General features: G+C 46.9%; 1 protein-coding gene across 3 annotated transcripts in view; it reads left to right on the forward strand.

Annotated features, from left to right (window-relative positions):
• LOC141164414 (putative calcium-activated potassium channel subunit beta) overlaps window positions 1–27,932 on the forward strand; it is a 380,601-nt gene that overhangs the window by 15,950 nt on the left and 336,719 nt on the right. The window contains exon 2 of one of the 3 annotated variants that reach the window (XM_073649610.1): window positions 11,515–12,484. The exons of 1 other annotated variant lie outside the window; for it this stretch is intronic. The gene's annotated coding sequence lies outside the window, so the exon portion shown is untranslated. Of the gene's footprint in view, window positions 1–11,514; window positions 12,485–12,589; window positions 12,840–27,932 lie in introns of those variants that run through there. One more of the 3 variants, XM_073649611.1, reaches the window with a different exon arrangement.

Raw genomic sequence — 27,932 nt, forward strand, 5'->3', positions numbered from 1 at the left:
CAGGAGACTCTATGGAATGCTTTCTCAGCATCCAACGAGAGTATCTACTTACAAATTTTTAACTGCATCTAGCCCAGGAAATACTTTGTGCCTAGTAGCAGTGTCTGCTAGTCAGCGGATTATCCCGGCTGTTAAGCAAGCTACACCACCTGTAGTTTGGACACTTAATTTTTTCAAAGGAAATGCTTCGGGACCACGGGATACTTAGTGAAGAGCATCAGGAGGCACCCCAAGGCATAGGGGCTGGGACTGGCACTAGGATGCCTTGCGGTGGACAGCCGAGCTCGATCCTTATAAAAGCTTTTTAACTGCAGCAGCTTTAGTGGACGCTACTGGAGCTGGAATTACGCGGCTGCTGGCATGAGACTTGCCCTCCAATAGATCCTTGTAAATGGATTTAAAGTGTATTCATTCAAATTAGAGGGACAATTTAAATTAAAAAGCTTAGAGCTGCCTCCACCACAGGGGGGCTCTCTCGACCCACCAGCGGACAGGCACCAGTATTGGGAGAGGGGGGCTGGCCGTCAGGGTTCACCGCGGCTCTGGCACAAACCCGGCGACACGGAGGTGGCACGGGCAGGAGCGGACTGGCCGTCTCGGCTTCTCACTTTTTGGATTTTAGAAGGGCATGACATGCCTATATCTGTGTCTCCCCCTCCTTTTACTCCTCCACCTCTTTTCTTTTCGCATGACTATATGTACTTGTCACTTTTCCATGTGTTAGTTGTGTCTTCTGAGCAGTTTGTCAGCTTTTGGACACCTTTGAAGGTGTTTTCTATGTGTTTCTATGTGTTTTTGTTTGCCTGCCATTGGTTTTAACGGTGTTCGAAGGTGTTCGACGAACAGTTCGACGAACAGTTCGGCGAACACACGGGTGTTCGACGAACCGAACCGAACTCGAACACTAGGGGGGTGGCTCAACACTAGTTGTGACCAACCTTTGTCAAGCAAAAGTGATAGATAGATAGATAGATAGATAGATAGGAGTTGCATACTTTTCAAGCTACTGTAATTTGAACCCTGACATGCACCTGTTAGATGACACATATGAATGTATTTACATCTGTTTTGCTTTGCTTCTTGGGGTGAATGACATAAATCTTCACCCAAAAATCGCATGCATGCACCCCAAGAAAAACAGTTAGTGGTATATGTGTATGCAGCTTCCATGCGCTTACTATACCTTGCAAATATTTAGATCTGTTCACACCATATTTAATGCATAAACTGGTAAAATCTTCCTACATCTAATCAAACAATTAATTTTGACTTGTGAAGGCATTCTTTTTTTTAACTGTATTTCAAGGTGAAGTTTTATCTGAGAATATGTAAATATAAATTAGCGACTTGGATTAAAAACTGATCACAGTGAAGCGGGGTTGAGAATTGCAATACAGTTGTATATTTTGTTGATGAACAAGCAAATAATCTTGGTAGATGATAGATAGATACCATCAATGTGTACAAGATAGAAAACTGTTGTGATGTGATCTAAGTTGTTCCTTTTATTAGATGTGCCAGAATTCTGGTGTAATTTGCATAAAAAGATGTCTGTAATAACTTGCATCATATACAATGGGGAAAAAAAGTATTTAGTCAGCCACCAATTGTGCAAACTCTTAGCTCCAGTTCTGTTGCAAACCTTTTCTGAAGCGCTTTCGGGACACTCACTTACCCAATCCTTCTATGATGCTACTATAGTATTGGTCCCCAAGCCAGATAAACCAACTGAGGAATGTAGTTCTTATTTCTCTATATCCCTATTGAATACAGATTACAAAATACTTACGAAACTCATAGCCAATAGATTAAAAACAGTAATATTAAACATTGTACGTGAGGAGGATCAATCTGGCTTTAGGCCGGGAAGGTCTACTTCATCTAATATTAGAAGAGCTCAAGTGTTAACACAGATAGGCCATAAATATCAGAACCCTGGGCTATAGGTTTTTTAGATACGGTGAAAGCCTTTGAATCCTTGGAGTGGACCTTCCTACAGTGTGTGCTCCTGAAATTTGGGTTTTCTGATAAATTTTGTAACTGGATTAAATTGATCTACTATATGCCAAGGGCTAACATTCTAGTAAATGGAATACTATCGGAATACTTTAACCTGGGTAGAGGAACTAGACAGGGCTGCCCCTTTTCTCCGATGCTCTTCTCTCTAGCGATAGAGACTATTGCCATTAAAATTAGGCAGTACCACCTGGTGGAGGGTGTTAGTATAAATTCTAGAATAGATAAAGTGGGGTTATATGCAAACGACCTGATCCTCTTTCTAAACAGAATAGAACAATCCCTTCCAAGAGCAACTGACCTTATGTTAGGAGGGCGGTTGCAGACAACTTTAATATAATGGAATGCAACCGACCCCGGGGTCCGCGATGCAGCCTGGTGGACTGCTGCCGAACACTTTTCGGGTGGAAAGGAAAGCAACCAACTTAAATGTAAAACCCTTCCGTGTTACTGCACACGGTAACGGGTATAGCGGTTCGCTCAATCTCCGTTAACAGCACAGGAGATGGGCGACCGAGAAACTAACGGGCATAGCAGTTCGCTCGATCTCCGTTAACAGCATGGGAGATGTGCGACCGGAAAACTATCTGTAGTCCTGTTACAGCACAGGGACTACAGTGGCGGCGCTAGGATGCGTGTGTGACTACGCCAACGGGTACACGTGCCCCCAGCTGGCGTGCTACCGGACTGATGGGTTAAACTCCACGTGGCGAACCGGTGTTAGCCATGCACAGGACGTCTGCAGGCTACTCGGGGTGATAGGCGACCCCTTTGGCTGAGCCAGGCTGCCAGACGAAGCTACCTGCCTCTATGGAGCTAACCTGCCTCTATGGAGCTAACCTGCCTATACGACCTGTGCTAATCAGCTGAGTGAACTCTGGCATCGGCAGGCCACAAAGTGAACAGCTAGGGAGCACGTGGAACAGAGTTGTCCACATAACGGCATCACTTGCTCAAATGATCAGAGCGCGTCGCCATGTTTGTGGACGGGCCTTTTAAAGACTAAGCCCTGCCCACCGACGCGCCATTGGTGACTTTACCCGTGGACCAATCAGGCAGTGCCAGGTCACCGGGTCAGGTGGATGCCAACCCATCAATCATGATCCGCCAGGTCACGGACATGCTCAGTGCGGCAAATCCTGGACTTAGATTGCACAAGCCCTGTTTCCCTCTGCAACCCAGGCTTAACATTGCTAGGCACAACGACCTGGGAGATAAACAGTGCTTGCGGACCAGCTAGGCGATGAGGCTGATGGTGATGCTGAGCACCATCAGCTCTGGCTGGACAGAAATGGGAGACCACAGAAGGTCCTGGACCCATTTCGAATCCAGCACCAGACTGACACCTAACACCTTATTAATTACTTTGGGTAATTATCGGGCCTTAAAATCAATTGGACCAAATCTGTGGTTATGTCACTTATAGATAACATAGCCGAACCATTTTTTTTTTATTATAGGTAGTACAAAAATTCAAATATCTAGGCATTATAATTATTCAAAATCCGATTATGGACCTGAAGGACAATGTGTACCCCTTAAAGGATATGATAAGGAAAAAATTTGGAAACTGGTCCCAACTTCCATTGTCTGTGGCGGGAAGAATTAACCTAATCAAAATGATCATCCTTCCAAAATGTTTGTATGTATTAGAACATTCTTCCATTAAAATCCCCAAAGAATTTTTTCGGAAACTGCACGGCATGATGGCGACATTTATATGGGGCTCAGGAGGGCCCAGAACTAAGTATTAGATCTCTGCAGAGACCTAAGGATCAGGGGGTAGTGCGGTGCCTGACCTATTTCTCTATTATTTAGCTGGTCAGATACGACATTTGAAGTGTTGGATAAGCAGTGATTAACTAATACAGAAGAACATCTTATACATTTTTTAAATGAGAATACACCATGGACTACATTAGAAGGCTCCTACAGACCACCATAGGGCTTATTGTTTGCACATAGCCTAGCGATGCAGGTGTGGCGTGAGAGTAGGAGTATCGTGGGGTTTACTGATCAAATGGGAGAAATCCAAATATGGGATAATCCTGAATTTCCACAGTTTAAAAACCTACAGAACACAATCTTCTGGAAGCAACACGGAATAACAATAATCAGATTTTTGAAAATGAAATTTTATTGTCACTTGATCAAATTTGGATAAAGTTTGGGATCCCACATAGGGATTTCTACAGATATCTACAAATGAGGCATGCTATAACACATCAATTCCCATATCCTAGGAGGCGAATATCTAAAAACCCATTAATAGGAGTACTTAAAACTCAAGGACCTACAGGCATGGTATGTTCTCTATATACTTTTCAACTGAATTCTAAAATCACTTCTACCCAACTTTCTGTTGAGAGTAAATGGCGGCAATTAATCCCTTCTATAACTGATGATCAGTGGAATGATGCAATGGAAGCACATATGGTGGTGTCACCAGCCGCAAAGAATAAATTAATTCAATTATATATACTACATCAATCTTACCTGACCCCAGTGAGAATGTATAGATTTGGTAGAATGGCATCTGATGAGTGCCACAGATATGGGGAATCAGGAGCGGATTTCTGGCATCTTATTTGCAATTGTGGGATAATACGCAAATATTGGGGAGAAGTGATAACTACACTGGAACGGATAGTTGGGATGCTAATTGAATGTAGTCCAGAGTTTTGTGTCTTGGGTGTTGTGGACGAGGAAATGTGGACACACTATGATCAGATATTCCTTTGGGAGGCTATATTTATGGCTAGGAAAGCGATAGCACCAAGATGGATGGGAGGAAAGTCTCCTACTATCAACCAATGGAAAAAACTAGTGAATGATACAATACCGTATGAAAATATAGTATATAGGAATAGGGGATGTCCTCAGAAATTCCAAAGGATATGGGAAAGATGGTGTAACTCGCCCTTAACACACTTGTCCCCTGGTGCCATGACTTCGCTAATCTCACGTTATGAGTCCTGATATATGCCCTTTTGAGTGCATGGAAAATGACATATGATATATATGGGCTGTAAGAATGGACCTCTATTGCAACTGTAATTGATATATATACTGAATTCTGATAAGGAATGGGCCGGTTTTGTAAAGAGTGCAGTGCTCCACAATGAAGCTTATGTTTCAAACTATTTGTTTTTTTTCTTTTTCTGTTTACTCTGGTTAATGAGAACGTGATGTAAATTGTATTAAACTGAGAATAGTTAATGTTTGGATTACCCTGACCTTATATTATGACAGTATCTGTTTGTAACCATTATCCTGCAGAATTTTTCAATTAAAAGAGTTTAAAAAAAATTGTGCAAACTCTCCCACTGAAAAAGATGAGAGAGGCCTGTAATTGACATCATAGTTAGACCTCAACTATGAGAGACAAAATGAGAAAACAAATCCTGAAAATCACATTGTCTGATTTGGAAATAAATTTTTGTTCAAATTTTGATGGAAAATAAGTACTTGGTCAATTACAAAAGATCATCTCAATACTTTGTTATACAGTTATACGAAAAAGTTTGGGCACCCCTATTAATCTTAAGCTTAATGTTTTATAAAAATTGGTGTTTTTGCAACAGCTATTTCAGTTTGATATATGTAATAACTGTTGGACACAGTAATGTTTTTGCCTTGAAATGAGGTTTATTGTACTAGCAGAAAATGTGCAATCTGCATTCAAACAAAATTTGTCAGGTGCATAAGTATGGGCACCCTTATCATTTTCTTGTTTTAAATACTCCTACCTACTTTTTACTGACTTACTAAAGCACTTTTTTTGTTTTGTAACCTCATTGAGCTTTGAACTTCATAGCCAGGTGTATGCAATCATGAGAAAAGCTACTTAAAGTGGCCACTTGCAAGTTGTTCTCCTGTTTGTATCTCCTCTGAAGAGTGGCATCATGGGTTCCTCAAAACAACTGTCAAATGATCTGAAAACAAAGATTATGCAACATAGTTGTTCAGGGGAAGGATACAAAAAGCTGTCTCAGAGATTTAACCTGTCAGTTTCCACTGTGAGGAACATAGTAAGGAAATGGAAGAACACAGGGACAGTTCTTGTTAAGGCCAGAAGTGGCAGGCCAAGAAAAACATCAGAAAGGCAGAGAAGAAGAATGGTGAGATCAGTCAAGGACAATCCTCAGACCACCTCCAGAGAGCTGCAGCATTGACTTGCTGCAGATGGTGTCACTGTGCATCGGTCAACTATACAATGCACTTTGCACAAGGAGAAGCTGTATGGGAGAGTGATGCGAAAGAAGCCGTTTCTGCAAGCATGCCACAAACAGAGTCGGCTGAGGTATGCAAAAGCACATTTGGAGAAGCCAATTTCTTTTTGGAAGAAGGTCCTGTGGACTGATGAAACCAAGATTGAGTTGTTTGGTCATACAAAAAGGCGTTATGCATGGCGGCAAAAAAACACAGCATTCCAAGAAATACACTTGCTACCCACAGTAAAATTTGGTGGAGGTTCCATCATGCTTTGGGGCTGTGTGGCCAATGCCGGCACCGGGAATCTTGTTAAAGTTGAGGGACGCATGGATTCCACTCAGTATCAGCAGATTCTTGACGATAATGTTCAAGAATCAGTGATAAAGTTGAAGTTACGCAGGGGATGGATCTTTCAGCAAGACAATGATCCAAAACACCGCTCCAAATCTACTCAGGCATTCATGCAGAGGAACAATTACAATGTTCTGGAATGGCCATCCCAGTCCCCAGACCTGAATATCATTGAACATATGGGATCATTTGAAGAGGGCTGTCCATGCTTGGCGACCATCAAACTTAACTGAACAGGAATTGTTTTGTAAAGAGGAATGGTCAAAGTACCTTCATCCAGGATCCAGGAACTCGTTAAAAGCTACAGGAAATGACTAGAGGCTGTTATTTTTGCTAAAGGAGGATCTACTAAATATTAATGTCACTTTTCTGGTGAGATGCCCATACTTATGCACCTGTCAAATTTTGTTTGAATGCAGATTGCACATTTTCTGTTAGTACAATAAACCTCATTTCAAGGCAGAAACATTACTGTGTCCAACAGTTATTACATATATCAAACTGAAATAGCTGTTGCAAAAACACCAATTTTTATAAAACATTAAGCTTAAGATTAATAGGGGTGCCCAAACTTTTTCATATAACTGTATATCCTTTGCTGCCAATGACAAAGGTCAAACATTTTCTGTAAGTCTTCACAAGGTTGGCACACACTGTTGCTGGTATGTTGGCCCATTCCTCCATGCAGATCTCCTCTAGAGCAGTGATGTTTTGGGGCTGTCGCTGGGCAACACGGACATTCAACACCATCCAAAGGTTTTCTATAGGGCTTAGATCTGGAGACTGGCTAGGCCACTTCTGGAGGTGTGTACTCAAAATCTCACGATACATGGCCCTATTCATTCTTTCATGTACACGGATCAGTCGTCCTGGTTCCTTGGCAGAGAAAAAGCCCCAAAGCATGATGTTGCCACCCACCATGCTTCACAGTATGTATGGTGTTCTTTGAATGCAACTCAGCATTCTTTCTCTTCCAAACACGACAAGTTGTGTTTCTACCAAACAGTTCTACTTTGGTTTCATCTGACCATATGACATTCTCCCAATACTCTTCTGGATCATCAAATGCTGTCTAACAAATTTCAGACGGACCCGGACATGTAATGGCTTAAGCAGGGGGACACGTCTGCCACTGCAGGATCTGAGTCCCTGGCGGAACCCTGTGTAACGTTGGTCCCAGATCTCTGCAGGATATTCACTAGGTCCCTCCATGTGGATCACGGGGTGAGATCTTGTGTGAATCCCCAGATCGAGGGAGATTATCAGTGGTCTTGTATGTCTTCCATTTCCTAATTATTGCTCCCACAGTTGATTTCTTCACACCAAGTTGCTTGCCTATTGCAGATTCAGTCTTCCCAGCCTGGTGCAGGGCTACAATTTTGTTTCTGGTGTCCTTCAAAAGCTCTTTGGTCTTCATGTAGCGCCCCGAGGGTTCAGCCGCTACAGGGGTATTGCACCTCTGCCAGAGGTGTGGTATTCCACTCCTGAGTCAGGATGGAGTATGGACCAGGGCTCAGTTAGCTGCATGCATCACACACACCCCATTTCCGGGGGACAGCTCAACGGTGCTCCCATTTATACAGTAATGCAGGCACGACAGACCATGTCCCTGGCTGGAGTGGGGAGGGGGGAGGAATACCCAGTGATGTAGGAGCAGAAGGGGATGGTTTCTGTAGCATAGGTAGGAGCTCATTGGTTGCTGGTCACCTGAGCTCACACACTAGGGAGAGGTATATAAGGTGGGCACCATCTTAGTTCTGGGTCAGTCAGTCAGAGAAGAAGCAGAGTGAAGGAGTAGAGAGCTGAAAGGGAGCTGCGGCTCAGCCTGAGCTCAGCTCCACTTGGCAGGCCTAGGGTGATGGCCGGAGCCAGAGAAGAGAGGGGAACAGTAACAGAAAGGAACAGAAATAGAAAGGAACAGAAAAGGAAGAGAAGTACCCAAAGTGTAGAAGGGCTCAGGAACAAGAAGACAGATGGGACCCTAAGGACCAATGTGAAATTGGGTGACGGGTCAGGCGAGAAAAGGGTACCGGATCCCAAGTTGGTGGAGGCAAATAATCCTCAGCCAAGAACCGGAGGTCATGATCATTACTTGGTGCGACCCCCTGCTAAACCTTGTTAGGAAGGCACCATATAGGATAGCGGGAAACGGGGCCCACGTTTACCCGCATAGATCCGTGGCAGCTGGACAAAAGCTTTGTCACTGGTGGGGCACGAGCCAGAGGAAGGATAGAAGGGAGTCCTGTGCCATACTCCGGAATTGCCTGGGGGTTGACCGAGCCCCTCACCTGGTGGACACGTCACGGCTTGGGCAGTCACTACCTGTACAGAAGTGGCTTGGAGTATACGAACTGTGAGTAAAAGACCCTGGACTGCAACATGTTGTCTTTGTGCTTCTTACTTCGCCAGCACTAATGGTACTGGGACTCCCTGCACCATCACCCCCACCATCTACTACATTGCCCTGAGGCTACACTCTTCCCGTGGGTTGCCACTACTACCCCGATCATTACACTGAAGCCCGGTTCCGGGTGCCCCAAGGCCCAGGGGGCGTGTCAGCTTTGGCGTAGTCGGCAGGATTGTGACCAACCCGCCACAAAAGGGGATTGCGTGCCTGAAAAGAGACTGTTTTACTGTATTAAAGATGGCGCCCACCCCAGAAGAATGAGCGCCATAATGTGTGCACCAAAAGACAACAGGAAGCCACCTCCCATCGTGGGCCAGGTCCCAGAATGGCACCAAAGAAGGAGCCCAACAGCCATGAGTGCGGCTGTAGAGATGTCCATCAAAGTGGGAGGGCTGCCCCTGAAAGTGATTGTCAGCAGATTGCCCCAAGACCACCCCCAATGGGGGCAGAAAGAGAAGAAAACTGCGGGGCAGGGGGTGGTCTGGATCAGTCTCACCAGGCCACACCCGGAGATGGAGAGAGGAGCCAGCTCCAACACCTTGGCGAGGGGCCTGCTGCAGGCCGAACCACCATGCAGCTTCACGGAGCTGTTAGCGCACCTCCCCAAGGAAGACCCCTAGTATGTGCAGGCTGCGCTGGAGGAGCTGGACTGGAGGATGTTCCGGGCGCAGCGGGACGTGATTGCCGGGTGGAAGGAAGAGATGGCCCGGCAGGCCGTGATCCTGCAGCAGGAGGCGCCGCCAACACCCTGAAGCACGCCTGCCTCCGAGGGCGGTGAAAACAGAATGGAGGCCGAGGACGACGCCGCGGAGGAGGCCGCGACAGCAGAGGCAGGTAATGGAGACGCCCTTACTCCGAGTCCTGGGGACGCCGATCTGCCCCTGCGCACTGTTGCAGAGCCAGAAGTACCTGAAACCGCCACCATCACTGCGCCTCCACCGCTACCAACCGGCTCCCAGGCCGTCGACACCGCCAGCGAGCCCCGCCCCACGCCATGCCCTCTGACCCCGGGCGTGATCAGGAGACCACCGTCGCAGGCCTGGTCGCAAGGCCTAGCGCCCCCGGGTGCCGCTGCCCCGCCAGAACCCCCTGCCTCTGCTGTGCCACCCCCGGGTGCGACCAGGAAACGACCACCGCCGGCCTGGTCGCAAGGCCGAGTACCTCCGGGCGCTGCTAACCCGCTCGCGCCCCCAGCCCCTGCAATACCACCCCTGGGCGCGGATCTGTTCGCCCAGCATGCCGGTCCGGATGGGCTCCCTTTCAGCTGGCCCCCCGAGAATGTTAACTCCCGCCTTCGGAGAAGCCCGTCCGCGGAGGCTGGAGTACCATCTGAGCCCCTCATACCCGCTCCGGAGCCCCTGGAAGTCTCCCATCCCCCATTGGAGGACGCTCAGTACGAGTGGGATCCGACCGGAGAGGACCTGATAGGATTTACGCAGGAAACGCGGGCGGCCGCAGCCCACCGACGGGAGTCCTGCCGCCAACAGCTGGTGCTGTTTGAGAGGGAGCAGCGGGAGCGGCACGTAAAGCAGGAGAAGTTGCAAGCCCAAAGAGCGGAGCAGAAAATGAGGACCCAGTGAGATCCCCGAGCTGCCCGCGGTCCCCGAGTCACCGGGACTGTGGTAAAGTTTCAGATGGAGCACGGCTGGGGCTTCATCAGAGACCCGGACACCATCAGCGACGTATTTGTGACCCGAAGGGATGTAGAGAGCCACCTGCCAGAAGGTCATTGAGGGCGGGATCTATATCCAGGAGACGTGGTGTCCTACACCCGACACCAAGGCGTGAAGGGATGGTACGCCCTCCACGTCCACAGAGTAGTAGAAGAGGAGGAGCAGTACCACTCGGACCCCGAGTACCAAGAGGGTCCGGACGGGCCTGAAGATTACGAGGAGCAAGGCGCATCAGGAGGACACCGTTACCAGTAAACCGTAGAGTGTGACAGTACATAGTTACCCGTCAGGGTACAGAGAACTGTTATGGGACTGTTACCTGCTAAAGTTGTCCCCTTCCCCAAGTTACCTGGCTGAGGACTGAGAACAGCCGCCCCTTTTCCGTAACCTGGCTGAGGGCTGAGAGCAGCCATCCCCTTCCTAAACTGGCCGAGGACTGAGAACGGCCGCCCATGTAAATAGTTGCGCTTCCTAAAGCGCCCCCTACTGGTTTTATAAAAAGACTGCAACGTCTACCTCAAGACAAGTTTGCCCAAGTGTTGCACCTTTAAGAAGAATGAACACCTGGTTGCAAGTTGCACCGCGGCCAGGGCACAAGAATATGTCTTACTTAAAAATGTTTTATATGAAGAGTTTTATGTGCTGCTAGGTGATAATGCAAATGTTTTATATGATGATTTATATGACAAAAGAGTTCCGGTAGTATTAACAATGTTTTATAAAGAAAAATGTTGAAAAATAGAAAAGTGTTTCCCATAAAGGGAATTGAACAATGTCGTCCGTTTTCTAATGTGAAAAGTTATTGAAAAAGTTGTGCATGTCTTGTAATCAAATGTCTTTGCTCTTTTCCAGCCCGAGGACGTGCTGTGGTTTACCGGGGGGGAATGTAGATCCCCGAGGGTTCAGCCGCTACAGGGGTATTGCACCTCTGCCAGAGGTGTGGTATTCCACTCCCGGGTCAGGATGGAGTATGGACCAGGGCTCAGTTAGCTGCATGCATCACGCACACCCCATTTCCGGGGGACAGCTCAACGGTGCTCCCATTTATACAGTAATGCAGGCACGACAGACCATGTCCCTGGCTGGAGTGGGGAGGGGGGAGGAATACCCAGTGATGTAGGAGCAGAAGGGGACGGTTTCTGTAGCATAGGTAGGAGCTCATTGGTTGCTGGTCACCTGAGCTCACACACTAGGGGGAGGTATATAAGGTGGGCACCATCTTAGTTCTGGGTCAGTCAGTCAGAGAAGAAGCAGAGTGAAGGAGTAGAGAGCTGACAGGGAGCTGCGGCTCAGCCTGAGCTCAGCTCCTCTTGGCAGGCCTAGGGTGAAGGCCGGAGCCAGAGAAGAGAGGGGAACAGGAACAGAAAGGAACAGAAATAGAAAGGAACAGAAAAGGAAGAGAAGTACCAAAAGTGTAGAAGGGCTCAGGAACAAGAAGGCAGAAGGGACCCTAAGGACCAACCTGAAATCGGGTGACGGGTCAGGCGAGAAAAGGGTACCGGATCCCAAGTTGGTGGAGGCAAATAATCCTCAGCCAAGAACCGGAGGTCGTGATCATTACTTGGTGCGACCCCCTGCTAAACCTTGCTAGGAAGGCACGATATAGGATAGCGGGAAACAGGGCCCACGTTTACCCGCATAGATCCGCGGCAGCTGGACAAAAGCTTGGTCACTGGTGGGGCACGAGCCAGAGGAAGGATAGAAGGGAGTCCTGTGCCATACTCCGGAATTGCCTGGGGGTTGACCGAGCCCCTCACCTGGTAGACACGTCACGGCTTGGTCAGTCACTACCTGTACAGAAGTGGCTTGGAGTATACGAACTGTGAGTAAAAGACCCTGGACTGCAACATGTTGTCTTTGTGCTTCTTACTTCGCCAGCACTAACGGTACAGGGACTCCCTGCACCATCACCCCCACCATCTACTACATTGCCCTGAGTCTACACTCTTTCCGTGGGGAGTTATACTAACTCAGCTGCACACACCATCAGCCTCAGGGGACTGCCTTGCAGCGGCGGTTCATGATAGCCGCAATCCACGGGTGGCGTAGTCGGACATTACCTAAAACATATAAAAGACTGCCACTGGTCTGACCACCCTGAGCCACGAGACCGGGTCGCCACTACTACCCCCATCGTTACACTGAAGCCCGGTTCCGGGTGCCCCAAGGCCCAGGGGGCGAGTCATTCACCATAGTGGAGTTTGGAGGGTGACTGTTTGAGGACAGGTGTGTTTTATACTGATAACAAGTTCAAACAGGTGCCAGTACTACAGGTAATGAGTGGAGGACAGAGAAGCCTTTTAAAGAAGAAGTTACAGGTCTGTGAGAGCTAGAAATCTTGCTTGTTTGTAATTGAACAAACACTTATTTTCCACCAAAATTTGAAAAAAACTCTTTCCAAATCAAACAATGTGATTTTCAGGATTTGTTTTCTCATTTTGTCTCTCATAGTTGAGGTCTACCTATGATGTTACTTACAAGCCTCTCTCATCTTTTTAAGTGGGAGAACTTGCACAATTGGTGGCTGACTAAATACTTTTTTTCCCCACTGTTTATTGTGTGTTATAGACACATCTAGGTTTATTTATTATTACAGTCTAATTCTTAGACAGTGCAAACTTAACCCCTTCAAACCCCAAGGCCGTTTGCACCTTCATGACCAGGCCAAATTTTATAATTCTGACCAGTGTCAATTTAAGAGGTAATAACTGTGGAACTCTTGAAAGGATCCTATTGATTGTGACACAGTTTTTTCGTGACATATTGTACTGATAGTGGTAAAATTTCTTTGATATTACATGCGTTCATTTGTGAAAGAAAAATTTAATTTGGCGAAAATTTTGCAATTTTCAAACTTTAAATATTTATGCCCTTAAACGAGAGAGATATGACACACAAAATAGTTAATGATTAATATTTCCCACATGCCTACTTTACTTCAGCACAATTTTTTTGTTATGCAGTTATAAAGGTTAAAAGTTGACCAGTGATTTCTCATTTTTCCAACAAAAATCTACAAAACCATTTTTTCTAGGGACCACATTACATTTGAAGTGACTTTGAGGGGTCAATATCCCACAAAATACCCAAAAGTGACACCATTCTAAAAACTGCACCCCTCAAGGTGCTCAAAACCACATTCAAGATGTTTATTAATCCTTCAGGTGCTTCACAGGAATTTTTGGAATGTGGAAAAATAATGAACATTTAACTTTTTTTCACAAAAATTTTACTTTAGACCCAATTTTTTTTGGGGAAAACCACTGTTTGTGTGCACAGCAGACCTCGAAAGGGAAGGAGCTCCATTTGAAATTTTGAATGTAAAATTTGTGGTCGCCATGTCGCCTTTGGAGAGCGTGTGATGTGCCTAAACAGTGGAAAGTGCCCACAAATGACACCATTTTGGAAACTAGACCCTTCAAGGAACTTATCTTGATGTGTGTTGAGCACATTGAACCACCAGATGCTTTATAGAAGTTTATAACATTGAGATATGAAAATAAAAAAAATAAAAAATTTCCCACAAAAAAGTTTTTTTAGCCCCAAATTTAGCATTTTTACAAGGGTTACAGGATAAATTACACAACACAATTTGTTATGCAATTTATCCTGAGCATGCCGATACCCAATATGTGGAGGAAAACTACTATTTGGGTGCACGGCAGGACTCTGAGGAGAAGGAACGCCATTTGAGTTTTTGAATGCAAAATTTGCTGGAACAATTAGCGAATACCAAGCCACATTTGGAGAGCCACTGATGTGCTTAAACAGTGGAAATCCCTCACAAGTGACACCATTTTGGAAACTAGACTCCTCAGGGAACTTATCTAGATGTGTGGTGAGCCCCTTGAACTCCCAAATGCTTCACAGAAGTTTATAACATTAAGTCGTGAAAATAAAAAAATTACATAAATGTTTTTAGCCCCAAATTTAGCATTTTGAAAAGAGTAATAGGAGAAATTGAACCCTAAAATTTGTTATTCCAATTCTCCTGTGTACGCCAATAGACAATAATTTGACTTTTTTAACCCAAATTTGCTGGAATCATTAGCAGACGCCATGTCTCATTTGGAAAGCCCCTGATGTGCCTATGTAGCACCCTGAGGATTCGGCTGCTACAGGGGTATTGCACCTCAACCCAGAGGTGTGGTATTCCACTCCCGGGTAAGGATGGAGTGTGGAACTGAGCTCAGAAAGCTGCATGCACTACACACATCCCATTTCCGAGGAACAGACCAACGGTACTCCCACTTAGAAATGTGCAGGTACGAACGAGTCTGTTCCTGGCTGGAGTGGGAGGGGGGTGGTACATCCCAGTAGTGTAGGGGCAGATAGGGGGAGCAGCCTGGGTAAAGTTAGGAGCTCATTGGGTGCTGGTCACCTGAGCTCACACATAGAGGGAGTATTTAAGGTGGGCACCATCTAAGATCAGGGTCAGTCAGTCAGTCTGAGAGAAGTCAGTCAGTAAGTCTTTGCAGAGGAGTGGAAGAGAGCAGAAGAGCAGAGCAGAGGAGAAGAGCAGCCCCAGGCCCAGAGAGAGTGAGAGAGGAGAGCAAGAAAGACCCAGAGGGGGAGACAGAAGGAGCTCTGAGAACCCAAGTACAACCCTAGGGTGAAGAGTTGGCAACAGGGTACCGGATCCCAAACTGGTGGGGGCTAAAGCATACCTCAGCCAGAGACCGGAGGCCGTGGGCAGGATCTGCCACGGCCACCCACCACATCCACCCTGAAGGCAAACCACGTGTAGGGTCAGGGAACCCAAGGCCAAGGGTCTCCCAACAGAAGGCCCGAGGGAGCTGGACCTAGGTGGATCCCTGGTGGGGACGGCCAGAAGAAAGGACAAGAAGGAGGGCTCAGGGACACGCTCCGGACTTGCTTGGGGGTTGGCTGAATCCAGGACCTGGTGGACGCAGCACGGCTCGGGTGGTCACTCAAGGCCGGAGTGACCGGAATATCTGCAGTAAGTAAACACCCTGAACTGCACAACCCGACTCTGTCTTTAATTATCATCTACGCTGCACCACCACAACCCCCATCCTCTACACCTGACCCCCCTGAGGCCATACCCCTCCCGTTGGGGGTTATACTATCTAAAGCTGCACCAACACCATCAGCCTCAGCGGACCCTGCTGCAGCGGCGGCCATAGTGACCGCAATCCAACGGGTGGCGTAGTCGACATAACGAACTTTGTAACATCTGTAGGACTGCCACATACTCTGAGCTTGACACCCTGGGCACGGACCGGGTCACAGCCACTCGGAGACTACAACCCTCATCTGATCCGGCTCCGGGTATTCCCCTAAAGAATATGGCCCAGGGGGCGCGTCAACTTTGGCGTAGTCGGCAGGATTACGTGCCCGCAACACCCGGGTACTGCGTGCCTGAAGAAAAGAACAAGTTTACCTCAAAAAGAAGTCTCCCGCCGGTTCCGGAGGGTCCCCGCCATCGGACTCCATCACAGATCGATTCCCGCCGGTTGTCCGCCATTAACAGCTTTTTCCCGCCATCTGCAGAGTTTCCCGCCACTGGGAGATGATTCCCGCCATTTCCAAAGGTTTCCCGCCTTGTCAGAGCGGACGCCATTATGGGCGTGCCAGAGGATGGCAAGAGGCCGCCTTCCATCGTGGGCCAGGACCGAAAATGGCGCCAAAAGTGGAAACCGCCCCCACCAACGGAGACTGTGATGCTAGAGGTGTCTGTCAGCGTGAAAGAACTGCCCCTGGAGCTGACAATCACCAAGTGGCCCCTGGACCGCCCTCGAAGTGGGAGGACTGAGAAGAAGAGAGCAAAGATGGGTGTCGCCTGGAGCAGTCTGGAGAGAGCGCACCCGGAGACAAGAAGCCTAGAGCTGAGTCCAGAAGAAGCTTACCCGGAGATGGAAGAAGAGCAGAGCAGCACCGGCCCGCTGGCCAGGAGCCTGCTGGAGACAACGGAAGGAGAGCAGAGCAGCACCGACCCGTTGGTCAGGAGCCTGCTGGAAGCAACGACCCCACTAGGCTTAGTGGAGGTCCTGGCACGGCTCCCCCGAGATCGGGAGTGTGCACAGACCGCGCTGGAGGGCCTCGCACGGAGGATGGCCCGGGTGCAGCGAGAGACGTTAGCAGAATGGAGCCGTGAGATGGTCCAGCAGACAAGAACTCGTCAGCGGAGCACACCACCCGAGACGAGGAGACAGACCGCCTCTGAGGATGGCGCAGGAGGACTGAAGGCCGGAGACGGCGCCGAGAAGGGAGCCGAACGAAAGGAGGCAGGTAAAGGGGACGTCTCTACCCCAAACCGGGAAACCGCGTACCTGCCCCAGCTCCCCGTCGCAGAGCCCGAAGTATCCCCTGCCGTGCCCATCGCTGCAACGTCACCGCCGCAGACTAGGCCTCAAACGGGAGCCGCGACCCCTGTGACGTCATACGCCTCGACCCCGAGCGTGACCAAGCAGGAAGTACCACCAGCCTGGTCGCAGGGCCTAGTACCCCCGGGCGCCGCAATACCAACAGCGCCCCCTACCTCCGCGGAGCCACCGGCCTGGTCGCAGGGCCAAGTAGCCCAGGGCGCCGCCGTCCTTACGGTGCCCTTCACTTTCCAGGTGCCCCAGGCCTGGCCGCAAGGCCTGGGCAACCCGGGCGCCACCACCACCGCGCCCATAAAACCAAAAGTGCCGCATCTGGGAGAAGATCTGTTCGCCCAACATACGTGCCCGGATGGGCAGCCCTTTATATGGCCACCGGAGTTTCACCATCCCCGACTCCGGAAAGAGAGACCCCTAGACGAACCCCTGATCCCGGCTCCAAAGCCCATAAAGAGGATCTCGCCCCCGCTAGAAGAGACCCAGTTTGAGTGGGACCCCACCGGAGAAGACCTCATGGGGTTCACTCAGGAGACTCGGGCAGCCGCAGCGGAGCGTGCAGAGTGCTGCCGCCAGCAGCTCGAGGTCTTTGAGAGGGAGCGGAGAGAGAGGCGGGTCCGAGAACAACAAGCGCAGATAAGGAGCGCGGAGCAGAAGAGCCGGGCCAGGAGGAATCCCCGTGCAGCTCATGGTCCCCCTTCCACCGGGACTGTGATCAAGTTCAATATGCAGCACGGGTGGGGCTTCATCCGAGATCACCGCACCCCAGGCGACGTCTTCGTGACAAGAAGAGACGTTGAGTCCCACCTACCGGAGGGACACAGAGGTCGTGACCTTTATATAGGGGACGAGGTCACCTTCACCCGGCACAAGTGTGCCAAAGGACCCTACGCTCTCCATGTGCATCGCCTGACGGAGGAGGAGCTGCGGTGTGAGGAGGAGCAAGAGGACCCGGACGGGTCTGAAGTTAAAGTTAACCACAAAGAAAGAGCAGGAGGACGTCGTCGTTGAGTACAGCAATGTAGAAGCTGTATATAGTTGCCCGTCGGGGCACAGTGAACCGTTGCTGCTATTATAGTCCCCGTTGGGACCAGAGAATTGAACTGTTACCCGTATTTCCCTTAATCCCTCTGACCGAGGACTGAGAGCGGTCATCCCTTTCCTAAATACCTGGCCGAGGACTGAGAGCGGCCATATCCCCTTGTATATAGTTGCGCTTCCTAAAGCGCCCCCTACCGGTTTTATAGGAAAACCATTTTTCTAAAGAAACTGTTGCACTTTTCCCGGGCACACGTTGCACAGTGTCCGGAGGAGGAGCTAGAAGCAAGAGAAGTCTACGAGAATGTTATTTATGAAAAAAAGTTTTATTGCTGATATATATGTTTTATATGTTTTTATTATGTTGTTTATGCAAAAATTGTATGTTTTGGTGTTTTTATATCTTACAGCCCGAGGACGTGCTGTGATTTACCAGGGGGGAATGTAGCACCCTGAGGATTCGGCTGCTACAGGGGTATTGCACCTCAACCCAGAGGTGTGGTATTCCACTCCCGGGTAAGGATGGAGTGTGGAACTGAGCTCAGAAAGCTGCATGCACTACACACATCCCATTTCCGAGGAACAGACCAACGGTACTCCCACTTAGAAATGTGCAGGTACGACCGAGTCTGTTCCTGGCTGGAGTGGGAGGGGGGTGGTACATCCCAGTAGTGTAGGGGCAGATAGGGGGAGCAGCCTGGGTAAAGTTAGGAGCTCATTGGGTGCTGGTCACCTGAGCTCACACATAGAGGGAGTATTTAAGGTGGGCACCATCTAAGATCAGGGTCAGTCAGTCAGTCTGAGAGAAGTCAGTCAGTAAGTCTTTGCAGAGGAGTGGAAGAGAGCAGAAGAGCAGAGCAGAGGAGAAGAGCAGCCCCAGGCCCAGAGAGAGTGAGAGAGGAGAGCAAGAAAGACCCAGAGGGGGAGACAGAAGGAGCTCTGAGAACCCAAGTACAACCCTAGGGTGAAGAGTTGGCAACAGGGTACCGGATCCCAAACTGGTGGGGGCTAAAGCATACCTCAGCCAGAGACCGGAGGCCGTGGGCAGGATCTGCCACGGCCACCCACCACATCCACCCTGAAGGCAAACCACGTGTAGGGTCAGGGAACCCAAGGCCAAGGGTCTCCCAACAGAAGGCCCGAGGGAGCTGGACCTAGGTGGATCCCTGGTGGGGACGGCCAGAAGAAAGGACAAGAAGGAGGGCTCAGGGACACGCTCCGGACTTGCTTGGGGGTTGGCTGAATCCAGGACCTGGTGGACGCAGCACGGCTCGGGTGGTCACTCAAGGCCGGAGTGACCGGAATATCTGCAGTAAGTAAACACCCTGAACTGCACAACCCGACTCTGTCTTTAATTATCATCTACGCTGCACCACCACAACCCCCATCCTCTACACCTGACCCCCCTGAGGCCATACCCCTCCCGTTGGGGGTTATACTATCTAAAGCTGCACCAACACCATCAGCCTCAGCGGACCCTGCTGCAGCGGCGGCCGTAGTGACCGCAATCCAACGGGTGGCGTAGTCGACATAACGAACTTTGTAACATCTGTAGGACTGCCACATACTCTGAGCTTGACACCCTGGGCACGGACCAGGTCACAGCCACTCGGAGACTACAACCCCCATCTGATCCGGCTCCGGGTATTCCCCTAAAGAATATGGCCCAGGGGGCGCGTCACCTAAACAGTGAAAAAAAAACACAAATGATCCCATTTAGAAACTAGACCCCTCAAGGAATGTATCTAGATGTGTGGTGAGCACCTTGAATGCCCAGGTGGTTCACAGAAGTTTATAATGTTGAGCAGTGAAAATAAAAATCTAATTTTTCCCACAAAAATGTTTTTTTTTTAGCCCCAATTTTTTTTATTTTCCTAAGGGTAACAGGAGAAATTGCACCATACAATGTTTTATGCAATTTCTCCCGCATACGCCGATATGCCATATGTGGAGGAAAACTACTGTTTGGGCACACGGCAATACTCAGAAAGGAAGGCGTGATGTTTTGGAACACAGACTTTGATGGAATGGGCTGCGGGTGTCATGTCGTGTTTGGAGGGTCCCTGATGTGCCTAAATAGTGGAATCTCCTGACAGTTGACTCCACTTTGGAAACTAGCCCCTCAAGAAATTTATCTAGACATGTGGTGAGCACCTTGAACCCACAGGTGCTTCACAGAATTTTACAACTTTGATCTTTGAAAATAAAAAAATATGTATTTCCCTCCAAAATTTTGTTTTAGCCCCAATTTTTTTACAATTTCACAAAGATAGCAGGAGAAAATGGACCCCAAAATGTGTTGTGCAATTTCTCCTGAGTACACCGTTACTCCATATGTGGTTTAAAACTTATTTTGAGCCACAGTGCAAAGCTCAGAAGGGAAGAAGCACCATATTGTAGTACAAATTTTGCTGGAATGGTTTGAGAGGGCCATGTCACATTGGCTTTGCCCCTGAGGTGCCAGAACATCAGAAACCCCCCAATAAGTGACCTCATTTTACAAACTACACCCTCCAATGAATTTATCTAGGGGTGCAATGATCATATTGACACCTCATGTGCCTAAGAATTTTAAACCATTGGGCAGTGAAGAAATAATTAATTATATTTTTACCACTATAATGTTGTTTTAGTCCTAAGTTTTTAATTTTTGCAAGGTCTAATTGGAGAAATTTTTACAACAAAATCAGGTCCATTTTTTCCTGAGTGTGACAATACCCTGCATGTAATCGGAAAATACTTTTCAGGCACAGTGCAGAGCTCAGAAGGGAAGGAGCGTCAGATTATAGTGCAGAGTTTACTGTAATGGTTTGCAGATGCCATGACCCACTGGGAGAGCCCCTGAGGTGCCAGAACAGCAGAACCCCCCATAAGTGACCCTATTTTACAAACTACACCTTTCAACAAATTCATTTAGCGATGCAGTGATCATATTGACACTGCGAATATGTCACAGAATTTTATACCATTGGGCAGTGAAGAAAAAATGATTACATTTTTACCACCATTTGTTTTAGCCCCAGATTTTACATTTTCACATGGGGAACTGGGTAAAAATGGAACCAAAATTTGTTTCACAATCTCTTCTGGATGTTGAAGTACCCCGTATGTGACTGTACAGTACTGCTCAGCCACACAGAGAGACTCTGGAGGGATGGAGTGCTATTTGGTTCCTGGAGTGCAGATTTTTCTAGAATAGTTTGCAAACTCCATATACAGAGCCACTAAGTGCTAGAAGAGCAGAATCCCCACTCAAGTGACCCCATTTTGGAAATTATACTCCTTTGGGAATTTATCTACAGGTGTTTTAATGATTTTGACTGGATGGGTGTTTTCCAGAAACAAGCAAAAGTGGATATTGCTGAGTGAAAGTTGCAAACTGCCTTTAGTATGACCAGTAAATTGTAGTGACCAGTACATTGTGCCCAGCTCATGCTTCTGGAAACATGCACCTGTAAATTAGGCAGGCTCTCATCGCTACAGAAATGACAAACATGTGGATACAAACTGTGGTTTAGGCAAACTGGGGCTCAGAAGGGAGGGGGACATTTGGATTTGGGAGCACAGAATTTGTTGAATTTCTTTTGGGGGGCAAGGAGCCATTTAGCTTTCCAGAACTTTTGTACTACCAGTAATGTGAAAGCCCCTTATATTTCCGATAACAGATGACAGACCTGAGTAGGGGAATATTTTTGTGGATTGATTGAAGCTTTTGTTGGGAACATTTTATATAACATTTTGGATCACATTTATCCTCCACTCCACGCTTTGCACTTACATCGGGGTTCCTCTCCAAAATCTCCAAGTGAAGTGATCCACATGAAACCCCAGAGGGATTCATTCAGTATAATTAGGCAGCAGAGTTACTTGTGACTCTTTCTGGTCTCTGTTCAGAGGTGTCTTTTTCAGAAGTGCACAAACTGGGCAGACCACACTTTTATGCACGTCTAAAAATACGGACACCGCCAGATCACAGGCCAGACGGCATCCATGGTGCCTCCATCTGCCTCATTATAGGAAATCTTCCGCCAGGGGTTCCATCTGAATCACATATTTCAACGATTTATATGGAAACACCAGTGTAAGCGCTTAGTGCAGAGGGCAGAAAAAATGTGCACCGAACTTTAATGCGATCTTTGGGAGGCAGAATGAACAAATCAACAGCAGGTGAAGAACTGGTTTTATTTATTTTTTACGCCATTCCTCATGCAGTATAAGTGATTACATGACTTCATTGTTCGGGTCAGTGTCATTATAGCAATACCAGATTTATATTGGGTTGTTTTATTTGGCAGCGTCACACAGTAAAAGATGCTTTTTTTGGCAAAAACTAGTTTTTGCATCGCCATATTTTTCCAAATGAAAAATCCGTCCTGGCTTGCCGGCAGTTCGCGATAGTCTAAAAGAACCTGCCATAACGTCATTTAGTCATGTGACGGGTCATGCGACCGCCGACATCAGCGGTCGCGTGACCAGTCACATGACTAAATTCCGTCATGGCAGGTCCTTTTAGACTATCGCAAGCTGCCAGCAAGCCAGGACGGATCGCTAAGAACACCAGGGGCCATCAGAAGGTAAGTATAATGTATATTTTTTATTTTATTCTTTTTTTTACAGGTACTATGGTACCCAGGTCTGGAGGAGAGTCTCCTCTTCTCCAAAACAGGGTACCATCCTCACATTGAACCGCATGATATCCGCATGATATCCGCATGTGCAGATGCAGTGATGCGGATGTTATGCGGTCCAATGCAAGTCAAAGGAGGCGAAAATGCTACGATTCCACAAAATAATTGGTAGTGCTGCGGATTTTTCCGCAATGATAATCCGCAGAGGAAATTTCCTCAGCATGTGCAGAGCACATGCAGATTATCATTGGGGAACATGGCAGATCTTCTACCAAGCGTTTTTTAAGAATTTCTGCAGCAGAATTGCCACTGCGGAAATGCTTAAAAAACGCATAGTGGGCACACAGCCTTATACAATAAAAATTGTTTTTTAAAAAAATTATGATTTTTGCATCGCTTTATTCTGAGAGCTATAACTTTTTTACTTTTCCGCTGATGGAGCTGTATAGCAGCTTGTTTTTTACAGGGTAAGATGACATTTTCAGAGGTATAACTTTTATTTACATTCGTCTTTTTGATCGCGTTTTATTCTTTTCTAATATGATGATGAAGCATCGTTTTTTGCCTTTTTTTTTTTTTTAATTTATGATGTACACTAAAGGGGTTAACTAGTGAAACAGTTTTATAAGTCTGGTCGTTCCGGATGCGGCGATACCTAATATGTGACCTTTTTTTCTTCTTTTGTTTATATTTTTTTTTTAGAAAAATATTTATGGTTGCAATATATTTTTTATTTTTTTATTATGTTCCCCAACATCATCTATTGAGGAAGAATTACAGAACCCCATCCACATTAGAATGATGGATATCAGCAGGTCCTGACAACCTTAGTCTGCCTATGAGGACCTATAGACTAGCCCGTCTTAATACAGTTATATGAAAAATTTTGGGCACCACTATTAATCTTAACCTTAATGTTTTATAAAAATTGGTGTTTTTGCAACAGCTATTTCAGTTTGATATATGCAATAACTGTTGGACACAGTAATGTTTTTGCCTTGAAATGAGGTTTATTGTACTAACAGAAAATGTGCAATCTGCATTCAAACAAAATTTGACAGGTGCATAAGTATGGGCACCTCACCAGAAAGGTGACATTAATATTTAGTAGATCCTCCTTTTGCAAAAATAACAGCCTCTAGTCGCTTCCTGTAGCTTTTAATGATTTCCTGGATCCTGGATGAAGGTATTTTTGACCATTCCTCTTTACAAAACAATTCCAGTTCAGTTAAGTTTGATGGTCGCCGAGCATGGACAGCCCTCTTCAAATGATCCCACAGATGTTCAATGATATTCAGGTCTGGGGACTGGGATGTCCATTCCAGAACATTGTAATTGTTCCTCTGCATGAATGCCTGAGTAGATTTGGAGCGGTGTTTTGGATCATTGTCTTGCTGAAAGATCCATCCCTTGCGTAACTTCAACTTTGTCACTGATTCTTGAACATTATTGTCAAGAATCTGCTGATACTGAATGGAATCCATGCGTCCCTCAACTTTAACAAGATTCCCGGTGCCGGCATTGGCCACACAGCCCCAAAGCATGATGGAACCTCCACCAAATTTTACTGTGGGTAGCAAGTGTTTTTCTTGGAATGCTGTGTTTTTTTGCCGCCATGCATAACGACCTTTTTTTATGACCAAACAACTCAATCTTGGTTTCATCAGTCCACAGGACCTTCTTCCAAAAAGAAATTGACTTCTCCAAATGTGCTTTTGCATACCTCAGCCGACTCTGTTTGTGGCGTGCTTGCAGAAACGGCTTCTTTCGTATCACTCTCCCATACAGCTTCTCCCATACAGCAAAGTGCGTTGTATAGTTGACCGATGCACAGTGACACCATCTGCAGCAAGTTGATGCTGCAGCTCTCTGGAGGTGGTCTGAGGATTGTCCTTGACTAATCTCACCATTCTTCTTCTCTGCCTTTTTGATGTTTTTCTTGGCCTGCCACTTCTGGCCTTAACAAGAACTGTCCCTGTGTTCTTCCATTTCCTTACTATGTTCCTCACAGTGGAAACTGACAGGTTAAATCTCTGAGACAGCTTTTTGTATCCTTCTCCTGAACAACTATGTTGAATAATCTTTGTTTTCAGATCATTTGACAGTTGTTTTGAGGAGCCCATGATACCACTCTTCAGAGGAGATTCAAACAGGAGAACAACTTGCAAGTGGCCACTTTAAGTAGCTTTTCTCATGATTGCTTACACCTGGCTATGAAGTTCAAAGCTCAATGAGGTTACAAAACCAAAAAAAGGGCTTTAGTAAGTCAGTAAAAAGTAGGTAGGAGTATTTAAAACAAGAAAATGATAAGGGTGCCCATACTTATGCACCTGTCAAATTTTGTTTGAATGCAGATTGCACATTTTCTGTTAGTACAATAAACCTCATTTCAAGGCAAAAACATTACTGTGTCCAACAGTTATTACATATATCAAACTGAAATAGCTGTTGCAAAAACACCAATTTTTATAAAACATTAAACTTAAGATTAATAGGGGTGCCCAAACTTTTTCATATAACTGTATGTACCTGATATACCATTGTGTTTTAAGCTGTTTTATAAATCATCATCTACTGTATAGTAGTGATGAGAGAGCAGGCTTGCAACTGCTCGGTACTCGCCTAAGCATCTCGGTGATTGAGATGCTCAGTGATCTGTGAGTACTTCCTGAATGCTTGGACGGTAGCTCGAGTCCCAACCTCGAATGTTTGACGCTGTTTAGACAGCGAATTAACATGCGGGGATTGCCTGCAAGTCACTGTAATGCCACATCCACTTTGGTTGTGGTATTACAGTGATTGGCTGGCCACATAGCATCATCGGGTCTATACAAGACCCGGTAACTCTATGCTCGTCACAGTCTACCCTTCAGACAGGCAGAGTAGGGAGACAATTGGCGGTTGATTTAGTCAGATATTCCACAGCACTATACATCTAAACTAACAGTCCTTCTAAGGTCTAATTCAGATGCATATCAATCCTGGTGACAGCAGGAGTTAGGCAGGCATAGTTTGTAGAGAGTGTATACAACAGAATAGGGTCCATTGCATGTTCTGTCTGCTGCCGTTACAGATATCCATAACCCTAACAGGGTTAATATTCTTTTGGCTCATAATCTTGATTATTTTGGTGAAAAGCAATATAATATACTATTTTTACTGCTCCATTTGCTTGTTAGCAGCATCCAGCCAGATTTGGTTGATTCTAATAGCATTGCTGTATTGTGGAAGCAGAGAAATTTGTCCATCATCTAAGGTGACCCTACATTACTGCGGTAATAATCCTGACATTTTTGGGAACGTGACAAATATTATACTCCATTTAAAGTCTGCCAGTTGTGTGTTGTTCAAACCTATTCACACTTGGTCGCTGATCAATACTGTACTATTAGGTCACTGCCTAAAACCGTGGTCATCAGACGTGATCCTATATTACTGCGGTAATAATACAGTCATGTTTGGGAACAAATTATACTCCATTTAAAATGGGCAAGGCGCGTGGCAAGGGACGGGGAATAGGACGTGATTGTGATGGTGCACAAAGAGGCTAAGGCCGTGGGCAAGCTGAAATTGTGCCTGCTGAGGGAGCACAACAAGCACCCACATTATGTCACCCTACTTTCCTGTCCCACTTTGTAGGGGGCTGCGGGACACCACTATTGAAGCCAGAGCAGTGTGAAAAGGTTGTTGGTTGGATAGCAGATAATGCTTTCAGTCATTTGACAACCACCATCATCCTGTCTTCCACATGGTCCAGTCTCAGTAGCCGTGAGTCTGGACCACATATTTGTCACCCTGATCCTCCTTCCTCCCACCATGCCGAGTGTCCGGAGACAAGTAATCCTACATTTGGACAGTTCAAAGAGCTGTTCACTTTTCCATTTATAGATTTGGGCCTCTCGCCCAGCCCACATTAAGCGGGGCATGATGAGATCGTATGTAGCGATGCCCAAATATTTGAGCAGCCACGGTCACACGAATGGTGGGAAATTGCAATTACTGTCGCAAAAGGTGAATGATGATGATGAGACACAATTGCCAGCAAGTCAGGATTAGGCCCAGGGTGTGCACGTGGAAGACTAGGTGGTGGACGATGAAGTCACTGACGCAACCTGGAAAAGTGATGTGCATAGCGAGAACAGAAGCACAGATTGAGAGGGAGGAGTAGCACCACAAGAGTCAAGAACAAGCAGTGGGGTGGCCACAGGCACAAGGCGGGCAACTGTTCCCCAGAACACCAACACGAGGGAAGTTGCCAGTCCAACTGTTAGGTCTTCCCAAGTTTTTTAAAGACTGTTCAGTAGTCATGGGCGAGCACTAAAATGCTTAGGTGCACGATGCTCGGGTCGAGCAAATTGGAAAGCTTGGTTGCTCGACTCGAGCAACGAGCCCAATGTAAGTCTATGGGAAACTCAAGCATTTTTAAGGTGGCTCTCCCCAGTGGTCTGCAGTGGCCTAAAAATTTCTCAAATCTATGGGAACAGTGCTCAAATGACATGGGAACAGCATGGAGAAGACCCCTGGAAGCATTTCTGACTCCGAGGCCACTGCTGCGAACAGCACTTTTACGGACTCATAAAACATACAAAAACAAAAACAAAATGGATTTTCCTGGAAAATATGTTAAGGAACATCCTTTCCAGGGTAATGACTTGTATGTAAGGCAAAATAAATAACCAAAACAAAAAATACGCCTTCACACCTTGGGCTGTGTTCACACGTAGCATTTTTGATTCCGTTTTAGCACTTTTGTATTGCTTTCAACCGTGACAAATGCATTCACCGGGAGATTTAATTTTAACATTTTACAACCTTATCTGGCCATGTGGTGTGTGACACCTCATCAGACAAATCCTGTTTCATCGCCGCTCACCATTTTCGTGGAGTCCTCAAAGTTTTGGAGGATGGTACAGTTGTCTGACATCCATGTCAACTCCTGAGGTCTTATGTGTGGAGTCTGAACTGAATACCGAGGGCCTTGTTGATTCTGGTGGACAACAATTGTCCTCTTCTGCTCACAAATCCTTCCCAACATCTGCAGTGTAGAGTTCCAATGTGTGGGGACATCACACAACAGTCGGTGAGCCGGAAGCCGCAAACGCTGCTGAAGTATGGAAAGGGTGGCGGAAGCTGTAGCTGACTTTCTAAAATGGGCACACAGGTGGCGCACTTTGACAAGGAGATCCGGCAGCTCTGGGTAGGTTTTGAGAAACCGCTGAACCACGAGGTTAAGCACATCGGCCAGGCATGGCATGGTAGGTGT

The sequence above is a fragment of the Phyllobates terribilis genome, unplaced genomic scaffold, assembly GCF_046119375.1.
Source record: "Phyllobates terribilis strain yellow unplaced genomic scaffold, ASM4611937v1 Scaffold_10__3_contigs__length_209671492, whole genome shotgun sequence".
Taxonomy (NCBI): Eukaryota; Metazoa; Chordata; class Amphibia; order Anura; family Dendrobatidae; genus Phyllobates; species Phyllobates terribilis.